The 21,082-nt window shown below is 44.2% G+C and overlaps 1 long non-coding RNA gene and 1 other non-coding gene across 2 annotated transcripts in view; one reads left to right on the top strand and one right to left on the bottom strand.

Moving 5' to 3' along the window:
• The window catches only part of LOC114808231, a 141,832-nt gene that overhangs the window by 76,763 nt on the left and 43,987 nt on the right, over positions 1-21,082 (top strand). The gene's annotated exons all lie outside the window — the stretch shown is intronic.
• On the bottom strand, positions 15,446-15,583 carry LOC114808293. Its single transcript, XR_003756139.1, has one exon. It is a non-coding gene; the product is annotated as a small nucleolar RNA SNORA7 (small nucleolar RNA).

Genomic DNA, 21,082 nt, shown 5'->3' with positions numbered 1-21,082 from the left:
ACACATTCCCGGCCTACAATGAGCTTTTCAGTCTCACACAACCCATAGACGAATTCCACCATTAGTGGTGTCTTCTTCTAGTACTAAGGACAACTCTATCTGTATAAAATATACGTGTATATGTGCGTGAATGAATAATATGCAAATTAGCATCAATAATTTCCTCCTCTAAAGTACGAAAATAATAGGGACAAGAACAGGTCCTGGCTTCATTTCCACTACTGCTCTTTCCCTCTATTAGCTGATATCCAGTAACAAAATTTTAAAAGCAGCTAGTCAGCTCATCCTACAGAATATAACAGTTTCCCCCCATCTTCTGTGAACTGTTAGGCAGCAGGTGAGACGTCCCCTGAGAGCTCCATTGAAGTTATGCTGCTTCCCTCTCTTCTTCCAGCTATAGGAATTCCAAACAAGTCTGCGCCCCTCTGAGTCAGCCATCTCCCTGCCTTCTGTGAATGAAAACAATAGTTTGGCTGTGGTTCAGTGGTATTCTGGATGAGCTTTCTAGTTAATCTGCGGTCATTCTAGGGAGACTGCATAGAGCAATAGCAAAGCTAGCTTCACAAAAAAAGCCCCGAATCTTGATGTTCTTTAATGGAACAAAAGTCCCCTGCTCCATTTGCATGCAATCCCAGAGGGTAATAGACATTGCCAAATATTTCCGAATTGGCTCAGAATTGTGCTGAAACTGAGGGAATCTGTCACTTGCAGATATGGATTTTTGATCTCTGTATTCCTCAAGGTGACTCCTGGTATACCTGATTGACACTTCAAGGCTGTTTCTTCCACATCCTTTCCTCCTTAAATAAGGAAATGTAGAATCACTTGAATCGTTTCTTTTGTTCTTTCTGCAACCAGAATGTGCCTATTCTGTTGTACTCTACATCAGAAAGGCAGGCAGTATTTCTCAAACTGAGATGCCTGAATACTGACAAGATCAAGAACATATATGGGCAGATGTGAATTTGTATGCACTGAGTGGTTAGCTTTAAAAAAACAAAAATTATGCCCGTAGATGCACCAAACTTGTTTGTGTTCCTTTTTTTCCATCTGAGAGGCTTTGCAGTCTCCACATTCCCTCTTCTGTACCAGGGTGAAGAGAGGTGATACTTCCCTTCCCAACTGAGTTTAAGATCTCTGGGCCTCAGTTACCTCATCTGTAAAATGGGGATTGACTGTGAACCCCATGTGGGTCATGGACAGTGTCCAACCCGATTAGCTTGTATCTACCCCAGTGCTTAGTTCAGTGCTTGGCCACATAGTAAGAGCTTAACAAATATCATTTTAAAATGCCTCTGAGCTTGCAGAACTGGACCTAAGTGTGAGAAAGTAGGTCAAGGAAATTATCACCAAGTACCATAAGTACAATCTTTAGGTCAGAAGAAGAGATTGGCTTCAGGGTTTCCTGGACAGGCTCTAGGGTGGGAATAGTGATATTTAGCTCTAGAAGTGTTTCCCCTTTTGCATGGGACTCTCCCCGCAAGTATTTGAGAGAATCAGAATTTAAATTTGTCCCACTCAGGTTCAGATGACAAAAGGAAGTTCTCCTAGAAAAATTATCTGCCAAACATTCCCTTACTCCATACAGATGGAGGGTGGCCTAGTGGGAAGAGTACAGGCCAGAGTCGGAGGACCTGGGTACATTGGGCAAGCCACTTAACTTCTCTCTACCTCAGTTTCCTCACTTGTAAAAAGGCATAAAAATACTTGTTCTCCCTCTTACTTAGATGCTGAGCCCCATGTGGGGCAAGGATTAGGTTTGATCTGATTATATCCTATCAACTCCAGTGCTTAGTACAGTGTTTAGCATACAATAAGTACTTATTATTAGGCACTGCCATATTATTGAGAAGTAAATTTGGTTGGTCAATGTTTTTATGGAATCATGCCATTCTATTGTGTCTGAAAATGTCTTTTTCTGTTTCTTCACATAAGCCCCTAAAGGGATTCCATCTTCTATTTTCTTTGTAACTCTCCTCAACTGCTGGTGCAGGGCTCTGCTCGCAGCATTCATAAGTGCTTAGTACAGTGCTCTGCACACAGTAAGCACTCAATAAATACAATTGAATGAATATCTTCAAGGGGTAAAATCAACATATATATTCCTAATCCCAGTGTTTCTTAATGGGGTGACTTTGTTCTACTTCCTTTGCACTTCAACCTACAGGGGATCGAGGAGTGGGGAGAATTGATGGATAGTATTTATTGAGCACTTACTCTGTGCAGAGCTCTGTACTATACAGAGTACATTATAACATTATAATATTATAATTATTAAACTTATTACTACTGGAGAAGCAGTGTGGCTTAATGGTAAGAGCCCGGGCCTAGGAGTCAGAGGTCATGGGTTCTAATCCCAGCTCTGCCGCTTGTCAGCTGTGTGACTTTGGGCAAGTCCCTTCATTTCTCTGTTCCTCAGTTCCCTCATCTGTCAAATGGGGATGAAGACTGTGAGCCTCACATGGGACAATCTGATGACCAAGCAGCATGGCTCAGTGGAAAGAGCCCAGGCTTGGGAGTCAGTGGTTGTGGGTCTTTATCCTGGCTATGTAACTTGTCAGCTGTGTGACTTTGGGCAAGTCACTTAACTTCTCTGTGCCTCAGTTACCTCATCTGTAAAATGGAGATTAAGACTGTGAGCCCCACGTGGGACAGCCTGATTACCTTGTATCTCCCCCAGCATTTAGAACAGTGCTCGGCATACAGTAAGCACTTAACAATTATCATCATTATTATTATTATTATTACCCCAGTGCTTAAAACAGTGCTTGGCACATAGTAAGTGCTTAAAAAATGCCATCATCATCATCAACTCTAACAGAATTAGTAGACACATTCCCTGCCCTCAGTGAGCTCACAGTCTGGAGGGGGAGAAAGACAATAATGTAAATAAATGAATTATGGCTATGTCCATAATAATAATAATAATGTTGGTATTTGTTAAGCGCTTACTATGTGCAGAGCACTGTTCTAAGCGCTAGGGTAGACACAGGGGAATCAGGTTGTCCCACGTGGGGCTCACAGTCTTCATCCCCATTTTACAGATGAGGGAACTGAGGCACAGAGAAGTTAAGTGACTTGCCCACAGTCACCCAGCTGACAAGTGGCCGAGCTGGGATTCGAAGTGCTGTGGGGCAGAGGGAGGGGTGAATAAAGGGTGCAAATCCAAGTAATAATAATAATGATGGCATTTGTTAAGCACTTACTATGTGCAAAGCACTGTTCTAAGCACTGGGGAGGATACAAGGTGATCAGGTTGTCCCAAGTGGGGCTCACAGTCTTCATCCCCATTTTACAGATGAGGTAAATGGGGCACAGAGAAGTGAAGTGACTTGCCCAAAGTCACACAGCTGACAAGTGGCGGAGCTGGGATTTGAACCCATGACCTCTGGCTCCCCAGCCCGTGTTCTTTCCACTGAGCCATGCTGCTTCTCCTACAAGGAAGAAGGGCTCCCTTCTATCCTACAAGGGCAACACAGAAGGGAGTGGGAGAAGACAAAATGAGGGCTCAGTCAGAGAAGGCTTCTTGGAGGAGATGTTCTTTCAATAAGGTTTTTAAAGTGGAGAGAGGGATCGTATGTCAGATATGAAGAAGGAGCAGATTCCAGGCCAGAGGCAAGATGTGAGTGAGGGGTCGGTGGCAAGATAGGCGAGATTGAGGTACAGTGAGTAGGTTGGCATTAGAGGAGCGAAGTGTGCTGGCTGGGCTGTGGTGAGAATAAGGTTTTAGACAAACAATCAAAGAGGAGAATGCAATATGGAGTGGCAAGAGGCAGGGTGATCAACGAGGAAGCTAAATCAATCAATGTTATTCATTGACTGCTTACTGTGAGCAGAGCAGAGTAGTAAATGCTTGGGGGAGTACAATACAACAGATTTGGTAGACACATTCCCTGTCCACAATGACCTTACAGTCTAGAGGAAGCTAATACAGTATTTAAGACAGGTTATGAGAAGGCCTTGGACCAGTGAAGTAGTAGTGACGATAAAACCTACAGAATTTGGTGACTGGCTGAGTATGTCTGTTGAAGGAGATTGATGAGTCATAGATAATGCCAAGGTTGCAGGCTTGTGAGACGGGAGGGTGGTGGTGTTGTCACCAGTGATGGAACAGTCATGGGGAAGAGTATCTTTGGGAGGGAGGATGAGTTCAGTTTTGTGCATGTTTAGTCTGAGGTGTAGGCAGAAAAGCATGGAAGATATGAGGGTATATGAGGGAAGGTGAAAAGTTCACTTTTTTGGCTGTTCTAAGTTTAAGGTGTCCACAGGTATTCTAGATGCAAACGTCCATAAGGCAAGAGGAGGACAAGTTTTAGAGCAGGTGAGAAGTCAAGTTTAGAGATTTAAATTTGGGAGTGAGTCATCAGCATAGAGCTGATAATGGGTGTAAGGGGAGAAGTACTTGGATTTGCTACAGTTTTACAATATTCTCAGAAAGTTCTGATAAATGGAATGGAAGTACTAAATTCTGCCTCATCTTATTTTGTGTTGGTGATGTCTTTCCATGGTTTATATTGAAATATTTGCACTGAGATTATCAAAATCACAACTAACAACTTTAACAACCAATTTAAATGGAAAAAAATAGGCCCAAGGCTGAATGGTTGTGAACACTGATCCACATTCTTTAAGCCTGGAGGATAAAATCATGTGTGTGTCAAAAGAGAGTATGAATGGGTTCTGAGTGAAGAGAAAATGGGTGTGTGGCTGGGTAGGGTGGGTGAAGGAATGTGATGGGAGGAAGACTTTCCCACCCCCTTAGGCATCCCTCCAATCCTGCTCCTTTTAAGACATTGATGGAGTCTGCAGTCAAAAATAAAAGATGTGAGCCTCAGTCCTATCAGTTCTGTAGAGTTGCCAAGTGAACATGGACACCAAGGCAGGAACCATATGACTGGCTGCTGAGTAACCATGTGAAAATTGGCACTTTTTTTTAATGGTATTTGTAAAGCGTGTGTGTCAGGTACTGTTCTAAGAGCAGGGGGAGATACTAAGTAATCAGGTTGGACACAGTCCCTGTCCCACATGGGGCTCACAGTCATAAATCCCATTCTCCAGATAGGTAACTGAGGCACAGAGAAGTGAAGTGAATTGCCCGAGGTCACACAGCAGACAATTAGTGGAGCTGGGATTAGAACCCAGGTCCTTTTGACTCCCAGGCCCATGCTCTACCCACTAGACCACACTGCTTCTCCAGCAGCACTTAAAACCACATTTCACCTAGCACATTCCCCAAACCCAGGGGATAGGGCCCGAGGCGCAGGGCAGGGGAGGGGAACTTCCCAGGGCAGGGCCCCTCTGCTCAAAATACAGGTGTTTGTAGCAGCCGCAGTCATGCTTTTTTTTTCTCTCTTTCTGTCTCTTTCTCTGCCTCTCTTTCTCTCTCTATCTCTTTCTTTGTCTCTCTTTCCCTCTCTCTTTCTCTGTCTCATTTAGACTGTGAGCCCATTGTTGTGCAGGGATTGTCTCTATCTGTTGCCAAATTGTTCATTCCAAGTGCTTAGTACAGTGCTCTGCACATAGTAAGCGCTCAATAAATATGATTGAATGAATGAATGAACATTTCTCAATACTTTTGTCTTCAAAAAACAGCAGATCTGAGACCTAGAGACTCTATCGCATGCCCCGAGTTCCTAAGCACTAGTGTCAAAGAAGCAAGTTTAGAGTTTGCTTTAAGTGTCCTCCAGTGCTGAAATTGCTATAAAAATTTATCTTGGGCATCTTTTTTTCCTTACCTTACCAGGTGACTGTGTCATAAGAGCTGAGTTCTGATTGTCATCACCTCACTGTCTGTGATACCGCAAGACTGTAGGACCACAGCATTTGAGATGGTGGTCTTGCCATTTTTTACTGGCTAGCTGGCTAAGCTGCTAGTTAGAAAGCTCAGATAGAATTGGTCTAGTTGTTTCGTGTGATGTGTGTATGATGTCCATGCCTCATAGCCATATAACAGTATCGTGACATCTCCTCCAAGAGGCCTTCTCTGATCAAGTCTTCTTTTCTCCAGCTCCCTTTCCCTTCTGCGTTATCTATGCCCTTGGATCTGTGACCTCTGGGCATTTGATATTTGGCCCTTCTCCAACCCCACAGCACTTATGTAGATACCTTTAAATTACATATTATAAATTATTTATTCATATTAATGTCTGTTTCCCCCTATAGACTGTAAGCTCATTATGGGCAAGGATCACATCTGCTAATTCTGTGGCCAAGTGCTCTCCCAAGTACTGAGTACAATGCTCTGGACAAAGTAAGTGGTCATTAAATATGATTGATTGATTGTGACAACAGCCTAGATGTTGATCTTTGTCTTCAAGCTGACTCCTCTTTCATTCCAGAGCCAACCAACCAGCTTTCTAAATACTGTGCAGACCATGTTGATTTTGTCATTTATAACATTTTGTAAGAGCATGCTGCCTAAATAGCAAACTTTTTTGACAGTTTCAAGTTATACTTAACCACTGACAATCATTGGAGCAGTGCCTCTGCTTAATTGATGATGTGGAGCTTAAAGCCTTGGTATTGGGTTTCAGGTGGAGCATGACTTTGTTCTTGCTCTGACTAATTGCCAATTGCCTGCACAAAATACATAGTGAAAAATCTTAATGTCTCCAAGACTGTTTGCAGTAATGCTCAATCACCCACAGACCCTGGGAAGCAGTGTGTCCTAGTGGGAAGGAGCATGCCCTAGGAGTCAGAGGGACCTGGATTCTAATCTTGACTCTGCCAAATGCTTGCTGTGTGACCTTGGGCAAGTCACTTAATTTCCCTGTGCCTCAGTTCTCCTGCTTTCCCTCCAATTTAGACTGTGAACCTCATACCCTAGAGGGACTGTGCCCAACCTAATTAACTTGCATCTACCTCAGCTCTTAGAGCAGTGTCTGACTCATAGTAAGTGTTTAACAGATACCTTAATAAAATGCTAACTCACAGATGAGAGTCTTTGTCATCTCTGTGTTAATGGGAAGTTGCTGCAAATTCAAGAATCTACTGTCTGGGTGATATTGTATATACACCTTATGATCCATGCTTGGAATGCATCAGTCAGCAGGGCTGAAAACATTATGGTAAGGAGGGTTGGCCTGAAAACACAGCCTTGCTTGAAGCTATTGGTGCCCCTTAAAGGTGTCAGGAAGCAATTGTAATCCCAAATGCTGACTGTCATTCCAATGCAGAGTGACTTCATAATGTTAAAAAAAAAACCTTTTCTGGATAGCCAAACCTGAGAATGGGCCACAGGCCATCACCATTTATTGAAGTGAAAGTCTTGAGCTGAGTAGAGGGCTTTTTTGAGCTGAATATGGTGCTCTGCACACAGTAGGGTCTCAATGCCTACTATTGATAGATTGACTGGCAACTAAAAACCTAGTTGAAGGGTTCAGCTCACCTATCCATAACTGTAGTGGGATTGAGAAGCAGCGTGACTCAGTGGAAAGAGCACGGGCTTTGGAGGTCAGAGGTCATGGGTTCGAATCCTGGCTCGGCCACTTGTCAGCTGTGTGACTTTGGGCAAGTCACTTAACTTCTCGGTGCCTCAGTTACCTCATCTGTAAAATGGGGATTAAGACTGTGAGCCCCATGTGGGACAACCTGATTCCCTTGTGTCTACCCCAGCACTTAGAACAGTGCTCGGCACATAGTAAGCGCTTAACAAATACCAACGTTATTATTGATCAACAGTTTTGACTCATCAACATTTAGGTCAGGATTAGCATCACTGAACTTCAACATCCTCAGTGGAATTTATTGAGCACTTACTGTGTGCAAAGCACTCTACTAAGCATCTGGGAGGGTATAATAAAACAGCACATTCCCTGCCCACGATGAGCTTGGTGTCTAGAATGACTTCAGTCCATAGACCTCCTAGAGCATTGTCCAAAAACTTCTTGCTGTTTTCATGGTCAGCTTCTGCCTACAACTCCTCAGCTTTCGCCATCTACCACTTCATCTGGTAGACTGGGGCTTTTTCCAGCTGTTTGGTGTGCTGCTAGGTCACATTTTGGAGCAGAGCTCCTGTCATTGATCTGTGCTTGATGTTGATTAGGCATTGTCTCCAGCATTTCTGTTGAACCAGTTTTAATCTACTGTCTTGGGGATAAAGCCGAGAGTATCTGCAGACATATTCTATATGACTTATTTGAATGTCAACCATGCTGTCTCAAGCTCATTATTTTGGCTAGTTCATGATGATCAGTAGCTAGAAAAGCTTGATCATTGAACTTCTTTAAGGGTGGTTGATTATGGTGGTTCCATGATGGTGCCAGCTCAAACCTCATTCTCATTCAATAGTATTTATCGAGTGCTTACTATGTGCAGAGCACTGTATTAAGCGCTTGGAATGTACAAATCAGTAACAGATAGAGACAGTCCCTGCCCTTTGATGGGCTTACACTCTAATCGGGGGAGACAGAAAAAAACAATAGCAATAAATAGAATCAAGGGGATGAACATCTTGTTAAAACAATAGCAAATAAATAGAATCAAAGTGATGTACATCTCATTAACAAAATAAATAGGGAAATGAAAATATATACAGTTGAGCAGATGAGTACAGTGCTGAGGGGAGGGGAAGGGAGAGGGGGAGGAGCAGAGGGAAAGGGGGGAAAAGAGGGCTTAGCTGAGGAGAGGTGAATGGGGGGGTAGAGGGGGAGCAGAGGGAGCAGAGGGAAAAGGGAGAGCTCAGTCTGGGAAGGCCTCTTGGAGGAGGTGAGCTTTAAGTAGGGTTTTGAAGAGGGGAAGAGAATTAGTTTGGCAGAGGTGAGGAGGGAGGGCATTCCAGGACCATGGGAGGACGTGGCTCAGGGGTCGATGGCACTTAGCTGTGTGAGTTGGGGCAAGTCACGTAATTTCTCTGTGCCTCAGTTACCTTATCTGAAAAATGGGGATTAAGACTGTGAGCCCCATGTGGGACAACCTCATAACCCTGTACCTACCCTAGTGTTTAGAACACTGCTTGGCACATAATAAGCCTTTAACAAGTACCATTATTATCTTCTAGACTGTAAAGTCGGTGTGGGCAGGGATTGTCTCTATTGCTGAATTGTACTTTCCAAATGCTTAGTATTCATTATTCATTCAATAGTATTTATTGAGTGCTTACTATGTGCAGAGCACTGTACTAAGCTCTTGGAATGAACAAGTCGGCAACAGATAGAGACAGTCCCTGCCCTTTGATGGGCTTACAGTCTAATCGGGGGAGACAGACAGACAAGAACAATGGCAATAAATAGAGTCAAGGGGAAGAACATCTCGTAAAAACAATGGCAACTAAATAGAATCAAGGCGATGTACATTTCATTAACAAAATAAATAGGGTAATGAAAATATATACAGTGGAGCAGACGAGTACAGTGCTGAGGGGATGGGAAGGGAGAGGGGGAGGAGCAGAGGGAAATGGGGGGAAAAGAAGGTTAAGCTGCAGAGAGGTGAAGGGTGGGACGGTAGAGGGAGTAGAGGGAGAAGGGGAGCTCAGTATGGGAAGGCCTCTTGGAGGAGGTGAGTTTTAAGTAGGGTTTCGAAGAGGGGAAGAGAATTAGTTTGGCGGAGGTGAGGAGGGAGGCCATTCCAGGACCGCGGGAGGACGTGGCCCAGGGGTCGACGGCAGGATAGGCGAGACCGAGGGACGGTGAGGAGGTGGGAGGCAGAGGAGCGGAGCGTGCGGGGTGGGCAGTAGAAAGAGAGAAGGGAAGAGATGTTGGAAGGGGCAAGGTGATGTAGAGCCTTGAAGCCTAGAGTGAGGAGTTTTTGTTTGGAGCAGAGGTTGATAGGCAACCACTGGAGGTGTTTAAGAAGGGGAGTGTCATGCCCAGATCATTATTGCAGGAAGATGAGCCGGGCAGTGGAGTGAAGAATAGACTGGAGCGGGGCGAGAGAGGAGGAAGGGAGATCAGAGAGCAGGCTGACACAGTAGTCTAGCTGGGATATAACGAGAGCCCGTAGCAGTAAGGTAGCCGTTTGGGTGGAGAGGAAAGGGCGGATCTTGGCGATATTGTAAAGGTGAAACCGGCAGGTCTTGGTAACGGATAGGATGTGTGGGGTGAACGACAGAGACGAGTCAAGGATGACACCGAGATTGCGGCCCTGAGAGACAGGAAGGATGGTCGTGCCATCCACGGTGATAGGGAAGTCTGGGAGAGGACTGGGCTTGGGAGGGAAGATGAGCAGCTCAGTCTTGCTCATGTTGAGTTTTAGGAGGCGGGCCGACATCCAGGTGGAGACATCCTGGAGGCAGGAGGAGATGCGAGCCTGAAGGGAGGGGGAGAGGACAGGGGCAGAGATGTAGATCTGTGTGTCATCTGCGTAGAGATGGTGGTCAAAGCCATGAGAGCGAATGAGTTCACCAAGGGAGTGAGTGTAAATGGAGAACAGAAGAGGACCGAGAACTGACCCTTGAGGAACTCCAACAGTTAAAGGATGGGAGGGGGAGGAGGCGCCTGCGAAGGAGACCGAGAATGACCGGCCAGAGAGATAAGAGGAGAACCAGGAGAGGACGGAGTCCGTGAAGCCAAGGTGAGATAAGGTGTGGAGAAGGAGGGGATGGTCGACAGTGTCAAAGGCAGCAGAGAGGTCAAGGAGGATTAGAATGGAGTAGGAGCCATTGGATTTGGCAAGAAGGAGGTCATGGGTGACCTTAGAGAGAGCAGTCTCGGTAGAGTGGAGGGGACGGAAGCCAGATTGGAGGGGGTCCAGGAGAGAATGGGAGTTAAGGAATTCTAAGCAGCGATTGTAGACGACTCATTCTAGGATTTTGGAAAGGAAGGGTAGTAGGGAGATAGGGCGATAACTGGAGGGGGAAGTGGGGTCAAGAGCGGGTTTTTTTAGGATGGGGGAGACGTGGGCATGTTTGAAGGCAGAGGGGAAGGAGCCATTGGAGATTGAGTGGTTAAAAATAGAAGTTAAGGAAGGGAGGAGGGGAGGGGCAATGTTTTTAATAAGGTGAGAGGGAATGGGGTCCGAGGCACAGGTGGAGGGGGTGGCACTTGCGAGGAGGGAGGAGATCTCCTCTGAGGATACTGCAGGGAAGGATGGAAAAGTAGGGGAGAGGGTTGGTTGGGGGGGAGGGGAGAGGCAGAGGGATGACTTTGGGGAGCTCAGACCTGATTGTGTTGATTTTTGTGATGAAGTAGGTGGCCAGATCATTGGGGGTGAGAGATGGGGGAGGGGGAGGAACAGGGCTCTGCACACAGTAAGCACTCAGTAAATACTATTGAATGAATGAATGCATGAATGAATGGAGACATTCCCTGCCCTGGTAGTTGGGGACAGGTTTTGGAATTCAAGGCCAAGTTCCCCCCAAACAAGGGACAGCGAGCTAGAGCACCTCCCCCTCCCTCCTGGTTCAAGGCATGCCAGCCAAAATGGAAGCAGCAGGTGAGAAGCAGCTGTTGGAAAAAGCCCCGGCCACATTCTATTGGCCACAAGATGATGGTCAGACAGTGTGGATGTTTCTTTTACAGAAAGTGTAACCATGACATCTGTTTTCTCCTGCTGTACCTATTAGATGCCAAATCCTGTTCCCTGTAAGATCTACCTCCCAAATCCCCAGATCCTCCAAGACCCAAGCTTAGTCTGGAATCCTAAAAGTTTGCCTGGCCTCTTTCAAGTTGCTAGCTGACATTGACTGAGCAACGTTTCCAAGGTAGACATGGACATGTGTACAGGACCAAAAAATATCTCTTGGGACTAAAGTCCTCTTTTACTCCACATAATTCACATAATGTGAATTCCATCGAAATTATGTGGATAACGATTTCCACTGTTCACTTCAATGGACATTTACTTAGCATTTTATTGAAAAAATCATGATGATGTAGCTCTAGTAGGGACCTGGTTTAGAGACTTAATTTTCACTTCATATTTCTCCGATCAGAATACAGACAGGTTTTCATCCATCCTCTTGTGTGGATGAATCCTGCTTTCCAGATTGCTTCTTACCCACTCACTGCAGGGTGGGTAGCCATTTATGTTGAGTGAGTTGAAAAGCATGCCAGCGTCATCCTTCACAGCTTCTGTGGGAAGGTAGGTAGGTAAAAATCTTTCATGGGGCAGTAGATTTAATGCTTATTTTTAAGGTTGGACCGACCAAATTTTTAGGTTTAAGAAAACCACGTGATGTTTTCATAGAAAGGGTCAATCAAAGTTTAAAATCTTCAAATATCTACAGATCAGCTACCTGCAAGCAGACCTACCCTCCATGAGACATAAATGTCCTCTTTCACCATCTAGTTGCCCACAATTCAATAAGCACTTGGGTCAAGACTGGCAGATGGTCACAATCTCTCTCCTTGACGAACTCCTCCAAAAATTGGTCTCTGAAGAGCCCTTGGCAGGGAATGTGTACACAGATGGCTGGATTTACTTTCATACCCTCTCTCTACTGATATAAAAATGATATGGGCAAATTAACTCCAGGTTGCCAAACTGATCTTAAATGGAAAGGCAGTGTGGAAAAAATGTGGAGAGCATACCAAATGCTTTCCCTGTACTGAAACTACTGAAACCATTTCAAAATAGGGATTTGAATGGGTAGAAGTAAAAACTGTAACCATTTAGAATTTCTGCAGTCTGATGACTCTTCGTTCTTCATCTCCAAACTAGAAGTATAACAATGGATGTTTCTGTATTGCTGAGTCACATTTCAGAAGAGTGCCCCCAACTCCTTCCTCTTTCCTGCCTTCCCAGATTACGTTGGGACCAGGTGGATGGCGTTTTGTTTGTACATGTGCAGCTGTCTCCCTAGGATTTTGGGATTATAAATTCCAGCAGCCTACGAGGAGACCAACAGCGATTCACAAATGCACCACCCATAGCTGATGTTGCTTCCTGGAATGGCAGTTCAGGTATCCTTCTGGTTACGATTGGACCTGGTCTAAGTCAGATGTCCATTAATTGGTCTTTCCTGATTTAGGCAGGGCAGTCCCTAAATTCTGACCATACTACCACCTGCCAAATGCCAGCGGGACCTATTTAGGTCCTACTTTGATAGTGGCATTGGTGACTGTGTTCGGAAGCTGGTCTCTGCCATAGCCAGCATTTGAGAGCAGCGGCAGGAGCAGCTGAAGGCATGGCCAGGCTGCAGCTTTTTCCACTGATCATGGACAGCCACCCTTTTCCCTGGGGCTGACCTCCACTTCTGAGGTCATTTGGCAACTGCCAGGAAGCAGCCCAGGGATACAGTAGAAATGATTTCAGGATTCCAAGTAGACCTTCAGGAACAAGGAGAGCAGAAGGGAAGGCAGGGAAGACAGGGAAGGCTGCTCTGGAGTCCTGGCTTTCCTTGCCGCTGTCCTTGCCACTGGGACCCACGCCACAGTGGCAGCAGGAAGCAGAAAGCTAAGGCAGTGAGCCCGGCTTCCCCGATGTTGCTTCCCTGCCATGGGGCCAGCCCTGCCCTTCTACTCCAGAAGGGGCTGCAATTCATGCTGCTGGAGAGGTCTTCTTCCCAGGAGTTCTGGTCTAGAGCAGTCCCCCCATTGACAGAAACCCTGGGGGCAGACACCTGCTGTTACAGCACCAGTTAGATTACTATAGGTAGCAGCGTAGCCTAGCGGGAAGAGTGCAGGTCCTGGAGTCAGAGGACTTGGGTTCTAATCCCGGCTCTGTCACTTACCTGCCGTGTGACCTTTGGTAAGTCACTTAAATTCTCTATGCTTCAGTTTCCTCATTGTAAAATGGGGATTAAATACCTGTTCTCCCTCCCCCTAAGACTGTGAGCCCCATGTGGGACTGGTCCTGTGTCTGACCTGATTTCCGTGTATCTACCCCATTGCTTAGAACAGTGCTTGGCTCATAGTAAGGGTATAATAAAAAAAAACCACTGCCATTACTATTATTGGCAGAAGCATCTCCTGGAGCAGGAGCAGAGCAGAGTTGAGGCTACACCTGAAAGTGGGAAACTACTAAAGAGGGAGAGGCTCAGTGGCCTCATTCAGTGCAGTCTAGCTATGTCTCATTTTGCATTTAGGGGGCGGGGGTTGTGGAGGAGAGTGCATGCCTGTGACTGCTTTTATTATATCTGTCTTTTCCCTCCCTCACTCCTTGTCTCTCTAGCTCTATCTGCCCTGTATGTCTCACATTCCTGAATTTTTCTCCCGGTTATTCTCAGACAACTCTCCCCGCTCTCATTTAAACCCCAACCTTAGATGTTTCTCCCCCATCTCATGGCATATTTAAGAAAGGATTGTTGGATGCTTGGACCTGGGTAAGCCAAGACCAAAACTGGGATAGGTATTGGTGATAAGTATTTATCAGTCCAGGATTCTCCCACTAAGTGGAATGGATAAGTTCTTGTAGGGACTTGTAAGGTATTCATACATGCACCTCTCTGATAGAGGGAGAAAGGGAAGGTAGCATTCCCTTCTCAATAACCTGCCTCTTAATACACTGGCATTTATATTAGTTTCTTTCTCCCCTTCTAGACTGTAAGCTCACTGTGGGCAGAGAATGTGTCCATTATAACTTTCCCAAGTGCTTAGTAATGTGCTCTGCAAACAGTAAGCGCTCAATAAATACAACTGACTGACAGAGCTTGCAGAAAAAATGCACAATTCCATAAAACACAAAAGTGCGGATCTTGAAATGCAGCCTGAGAAAGTAAAGTCTCAGTGATAGCTACTCAAATTTCCGAGGAAATTTCATTTGGAAGATGTGGCTAGAATAGACCAAGCAGCTAAATCATGAGAACAAACAGTGAATTCCTGGAAACTGCCTCTCCAGGTGAGATCATCTGTTATCAGGTGCAGTTGGAGACACAAAGGTTTGGGGAAGGAACCCACCCACTGGCTGTTCCTGGTTACAGTGCTGGCAGGTAGAACCATGCAGAAGAAAGTTCAGCCTTTCTTTTGGGCCAGTAGCCCCTCTTGAGTCAGTGGAATTGCTGTGCCTTTTCCAGCATTCACTCCTCTAACTGGAAGTAAGAGGAAAATACAAAGAGGGAGACTGGGGTCCATTGATTCTCATTTTATGGTCAAGTAAACCAAGAAGTTCAGGGACTTTCTTAATCCTGTTCTTGTCAGTGATGGGGCCACATGGAAATCCCCAAGGCAGTGGGCTCAGCTGCTGACCGGAAACTCAGCGGCTCCTAATCCTGAACTGACTACTTTCTGCTCCCAGTTCTTTGGGGAGAAAACCACATAGAGACACATAGCTTTAGTGTAGTAATACATTGTGACTGGGGTGGGGAGGTAGTTGGAAAATTGCTTCCCCCCAGGGTCTTGTTGTTGTTGCTGTCTTATGCTGTCTAGTCATGTCCAACCCACAGCGACACCATAGATGCATCTCTCCCAGAATGCACCACTTCCACCTGCAATTATTCTGGTAACGTATCCATAGAGTTTTCTTGGTAAAAATTCAGTAGTGGTTTCCCATCGCCTCCTTCCATGCAGTAAACGAATCTCTGCCCTTGACTCTCTCCCATGTCGCTGCTGCCCAGCACGGGTGAGTTTTGACTTGTAGCAGATTGCCTTCTACTCACTAGCCACTGGCCAAGCTAGGAATGGAATGGGTAAGCCTCTGCTTGACTCTCCCTCCTGTAGTCGTGATTGGTAGAGTACTGGAAACTCTCCAGGTGCGACCCTGAGAGGGCCTCAGTGGCTAGGTAGGACTTAACTGTAAGGGCTGGAGCACGTTTTACATCTCTTCTTTCACAATCAATCAGTGGCAATTATTGAGCACTTACTGTGTGCAGAGCACTGTCCAAAGTGCTTGAGAGAGTTGTTAGACATAATCCCTGCCCTCAGGAACTTACAGTGTAGTGGGGCCATTAGTGTTACATAAATGATCATCATTATGAGTATTATGAATAATAATAATAACTAATAATTAAAGTATTTGTTAAGCACTTGATATATGCCAAGCACTGTATTAAGTGCTGAGGTAGCTACAAGATAATCAGTCCCATACAGGGCTCACCGTTTCAGTAGGAGAGAGAACAGGTATTGAATCCCCATTTTGCAGATGAGGGAACTGAGGCCAAAAGAAGTTAAGTGACTTGCTCAAGGTCACACGGCAAACAAGTGGAAGAGATGGATTAGAACCCACATCCTCTGAGTCCCAAATCTGTGCTCTTTCCACTTCATGATAACATAGCAACATCTTTCCTAACTTGAGCTCCATGAAACAGTCTGAGGAGTGTAAGCTAATACAATAATACTTCATAAGGTGAAAGCCTCAGAAAATTCTTCTCTTGGAAAGACACTTGCTAAAAAGACTGAATTTTCTAAGACTTACACATTAACAATAAACTCTAACAGAAGGCCACTTTTCTGGGGAGGGACAGATAGTTTCCTCCATCAGGTTTCACTGGGTTTATAGAGTACCTTTCTACAGATCTGAGTATTTTTCCTCTGAAAAAGTGGATACCATTCTGCCCTATTTCCTCTTAGGCCCAGAAGCCTTTGGGCATAGGGAGATGCATTTATTATTAATTATAATTATGAAACACTCTTGGCATCATTACAATTCGGTGCTACGTGACAGCCACCTGTCAGAACCCTCACAGCGAGACGGAATGCAAATGAGTCACGCCTTGTCTCAAAAATGAAAGGGGTCCACTAGCTCCCTTTATTATAATGTTTTCAGGGCTGGAGGGACCACTCAGATTTAAATGAAGAATTTAATGAGATAGGACTTAAATTACATGCAATTAAAAGGACCCTTTGGTGCCAGCAAGGACTGAGTAAACCAGTGACGATGTCTTTTCTAGTGGATAATTGTCTGCACGATTCAGATGAGAGTAAATCACTCTGAGGTACACATACAGATATTCACCTGGCAATCCAATTAGAAACAACTCTTTTATGGCCCTGCATCTCGGTGATTTTCAAATGATTCACTTTTGAGAACAAAGAAAGAGAGGAGGGGCTTGTGAGTTAGGACTATAGCAAACATAAAACAGAAGAAATGCTATTACTGGGTCAGACCTATGGTTCATTCTGCTTGACATCCTGTCTGTGACAAGAGCAACAGAAGACCACTTTTCCCAGCTTCAAAATCTTATTAAAATCATATCTTCTCCAAGAGGCCTTTCTCCTCTGAGCTCGATTCTCCTCTACTCCCTCTCCCTTCTGGTTCACCCTTGCACTTGGATTTGGACCCTTTATTCATCCCGCCCTCAGCCCCACAGCATATATGTACATATCCATAATTTAGTTTAATGTCTCTCCCCTCTAGTCCTTGTGAGTGGGGAACATGTCTACCAAATCTATTATATTGTACTCTCCCAAGTGCTTAGTTTAGCGCTCTCCACACAGCAAGTGTTCAATAAATACGACTGATTGATGTTTGGAACTGAGTGATCACTGCCCTTGACTTTAATTCTAATGTTGAGGGGTGAGCCAACCAGCAGCCATAATTCTTCCTCTCTACATCTCTAACTTTCCCTTTCATTATGGACTGCTCATGCCAACCCCTTTCAAACTTACTTATATTTTCTGCCCACGCGACTTGATTGACTTGCTCAAGATCACCCGGCAAGCTAGTGGTAGAGCTGGAAGAGCAAGAACCCACATCTCCTGATTCTGACTGCATTTTTCTGTACCTTCTCTACCCAAATTATGTTCTTTCTAAAAGACCATAAACAGAGTACACACACTATTCCAGGTGTAGGTGTAGCATGATTTTTAGTATGATAAGACAGCCTTTTGCTTTGTATCCTATCCCCTTCCTGAAAATGACCAGCATTTAATTAGCCATTTTGGCAACTGCTGAACATTGAAAATATAATTTAAAAGAAAAGTTAACACTGACTCAGAGGTCTCTTTCCCGAGCTGTGACTGAAACTGAGCATGCCATGCCCGCCCTCATGTAGCTGTAATTTGGCTGATTTTCCCTGGATGCAATTACCTTCTTACAGTGAAGCTCATTTGTCATTTTTCATTCAGCTCATTGAGCTTTTTGAGATCTCCCTGCATTTTCTTCCCATTTCATGGCATTTCACTATCCAAAAGAGCTGAGTGGCATCTGCAAACTTAGAGATTATATTGCATACTCCCTCTTCCAGATCATTTATGAAGATGTGAAACAAAATTGAACTGATCTCTGATTCCTGGGTGACCTCACTGTATATATTTTCTCCATCCTGAAAAGTGTCTGCATCTCCCTCTAGAATTGGCTTCCTATAGTTTAGCCTCTTTTTATCCACGACCAAAGAGCATTCCCTCCAATCCCATGATTATTCCATTTTTTAAAAAGCCTTTCATGTGGAACCTTGCCAAGGGACTTTTGAAAATCCAATTTTTTTTGCCCCCTCCTTTCCCTCTATCTATATGTTTGTTGACCCTTCAAAGAACCCCGGCAGATTAGTGAAGTATGATTTCTCCTTACAGAAACCACATTTTCTTTCCTTCACCAAGGTCAGTTTCTCTAAGTGGTCACTAATCCTAATTACTTATTCAATTCCTCTATCAGATGTAAAAGTGAGATTTACTAGTCTGATTCCCAGGATAACCCTAGGACCCTTTTTAAAGAATACATTACATCTACCATTCCTCTTTGCATCCAAGTTCCTTCAGAACTCTCAGGTTCTCTTTCCCTCAGACTATGAGCCCCATGTGGGACAGGAACTACATCTGTTCTGCTTATCTTGGATCTACCCCAATGCTCAGTATTTAGTAAGTGCTCAAAAATACCACTGTTGCTATTACCAGTAATTTGTTTACACCTCATTTATCAATTTACACTAAGCCCTTCTATATGGTCATCACAATATGATCCAGATTCGATTTGGAATCACTAGTAATTGTAAATTCCTTGTGATCATGGATCATACATTTCCACCTCTATTGTACTCTCCCATGTACTTAGTACAGTGTTCCACAAACATTCAATGTTCAATAGTTACCACTGATTGATTAATTGATGTTTCTTGAGTCCAGGAAATTATGAGGGCATTAAAGAACGAGAACATCATTACCAACTCTGCCAATGATCTACTGTGTGATCTTGGCTATGTCTTTTGCTCATGACCAGGATAAACCAGCCAACTCTTCATGATCATAACAATTTGGGGAGGGTCTAGATTTTCAATAAAGTTAATCCAATGAAACATGCAAAAAAACAGTAACATGAACATGAAATCCAGAATCCATTTAACAATCAACAACATCTAATTGATATATATCAGTGAGATAATTATCAAATTATTAACCAACAAATACGTCACCAATGACTTCTTGAAAAGAGCACAGTTTAGGATCTGAGAACAAAGTATACGTTACCTTAAACACAATAAAATTGCCATTTTCATCAAAACTAACATACTATTTATGATTTGTTTTTCTGCTGTGAAGCTCCTCTAAATTTCCACACAGCTTTAACCTCACAGTTGCAGATCCACTTCAATGGCCAGAAAGCCACTCTCGGACCTCAAATGGCAAAGGGGCTACAGCTTTCTCCCTGTCACACTCCAAGAGGACCAAATAGAAGATTTCTTGCTTGATGGAGGAGCCTTACTCTTCAAGTAGAGGGGATTGACCATGCATATTCCCCCAGCTGTGCTACTTTTAGGATAATAATCCTGGGTCAGGATGTGCAGGGGCAGGGGGCATTGGGGGAAGACAGAGAAGCAATAGCTGCCTGAGGGGAAAGTCAGTGGCTTACTATGACTTATGCCTGGCTGCCAGGGACCAGAAGATGACCCAGGTGTGAATTCTGATGTGGAGATTCCAGAAAAATGAGATTCCTTATGCCATCCAAGGAGCAATCACTAACAGGGTGGTGGGGCTGGAGAGTGAATTTTAAAGAAATCCAGATTTAGCCCTATTACATTCTACATTTGTTGCCCTCCCTAATTTTTCAATTAACTATCTTCCTAGCTACCTATACACCATTTTATGTTTTAGGTGGTACATGCCTGCCTAAGAGTCTAAATGGTTACTTGGAGAAGCAGCGTGGCTCAGTGGAAAGAGCCGGGCTTTGGAGTCAGAGGTCATGGGTTCGAATCCCGACTCTACCACTTAGCTGTGTGACTGTGGGCAAGTCACTTAACTTCTCTGTGCCTCAGTTACCTCATCTGTAAAATGGGGATTAAGACTGTGAGCCCCACGTGGGACAACCTGATTCCCCTGTGTCTACCCCAGCGCTTAGAACAGTGCTCTGCACATAGTAAGCGCTTAACAAATACCAACATTATTACTTCAGTTTGGAAAGCAAAGACCCTGTGATTTTCACCGTGGCAATAAGTGCAACATACAAGAGTGGCATAAAAAAACTGATCAGGGCATAACAGTGTCTGTGGTTGCAGAGGGAGTGCCGAGATGTCTTTGATAGACTCATTCAGGAACTTTTCTATGCTTAGGATTATGTTTTTAGGGTGTATATGTAAGAAGAGGCACATGTTTCTGAATAATTTTGCAGATTGGATCCAGAAATGTGGACTGAGAAATCTGAAGAAAACCCAAGTTGTCTACTAGCCTACACTAGGGAAGCCCTACACTCAGCTCGGTTTTATTTTAAATATATTCTTCACTAACTGCATCTTTAAGGCAAAAAGCTGCCCCCATCTATGGAAGAGTTGACCCATTAAGCCAATCAATACCAAGCTGTAATTAATTTCAGCCATTAGGTCTAAAAACCTGCCTAGGTCAGGATAAAGAATTGAACTAAAGAAAATCCAACAATAACAACTGCCTGACTAACTTTTCACTCAGGCCGCAGTTCATTATGGGTCCAATATGCCAAGGTCAGACTAAAATAATGGCCAGCGATTGGTCACTGTTTGTTTTTTCTCCTGGTAATGTAACCTCTGTGCATTTTAGCTCTACCTCTTATCAATTAAAAGTGTAATTTAGAAATACTGCAAAATTTTTCCCACTCCAATCCCAATCCGATATTGTAACAGAGATTTTTCCCATGCCCTCCCTTATTAACTGCTATCACCTGTTTACTGAATCCTGAGGAACTCTGTTTTTTTATTTTTACCCTAAACCAATTACATTTTGTTTGTTCCCTGAAGCAAGTCTTTCTTCTCTGTTTGAGCAATTACTTGATAGCAGGGGAGTTGAAATGTTTCTCACTAGGTTTTCTATTCACTTAGCTTGAAAGAGAATTTGAAAAAAGCTAACAGTTCTATGACTGAAGGCTCTTA

Source organism: Ornithorhynchus anatinus, chromosome X5 (genome assembly GCF_004115215.2).
Source record: "Ornithorhynchus anatinus isolate Pmale09 chromosome X5, mOrnAna1.pri.v4, whole genome shotgun sequence".
Lineage (NCBI taxonomy): Eukaryota > Metazoa > Chordata > Mammalia > Monotremata > Ornithorhynchidae > Ornithorhynchus > Ornithorhynchus anatinus.
The sequence above is the reverse complement of the archived record's forward strand: the minus strand, read 5'-3'. Positions and strand labels throughout refer to the sequence as shown.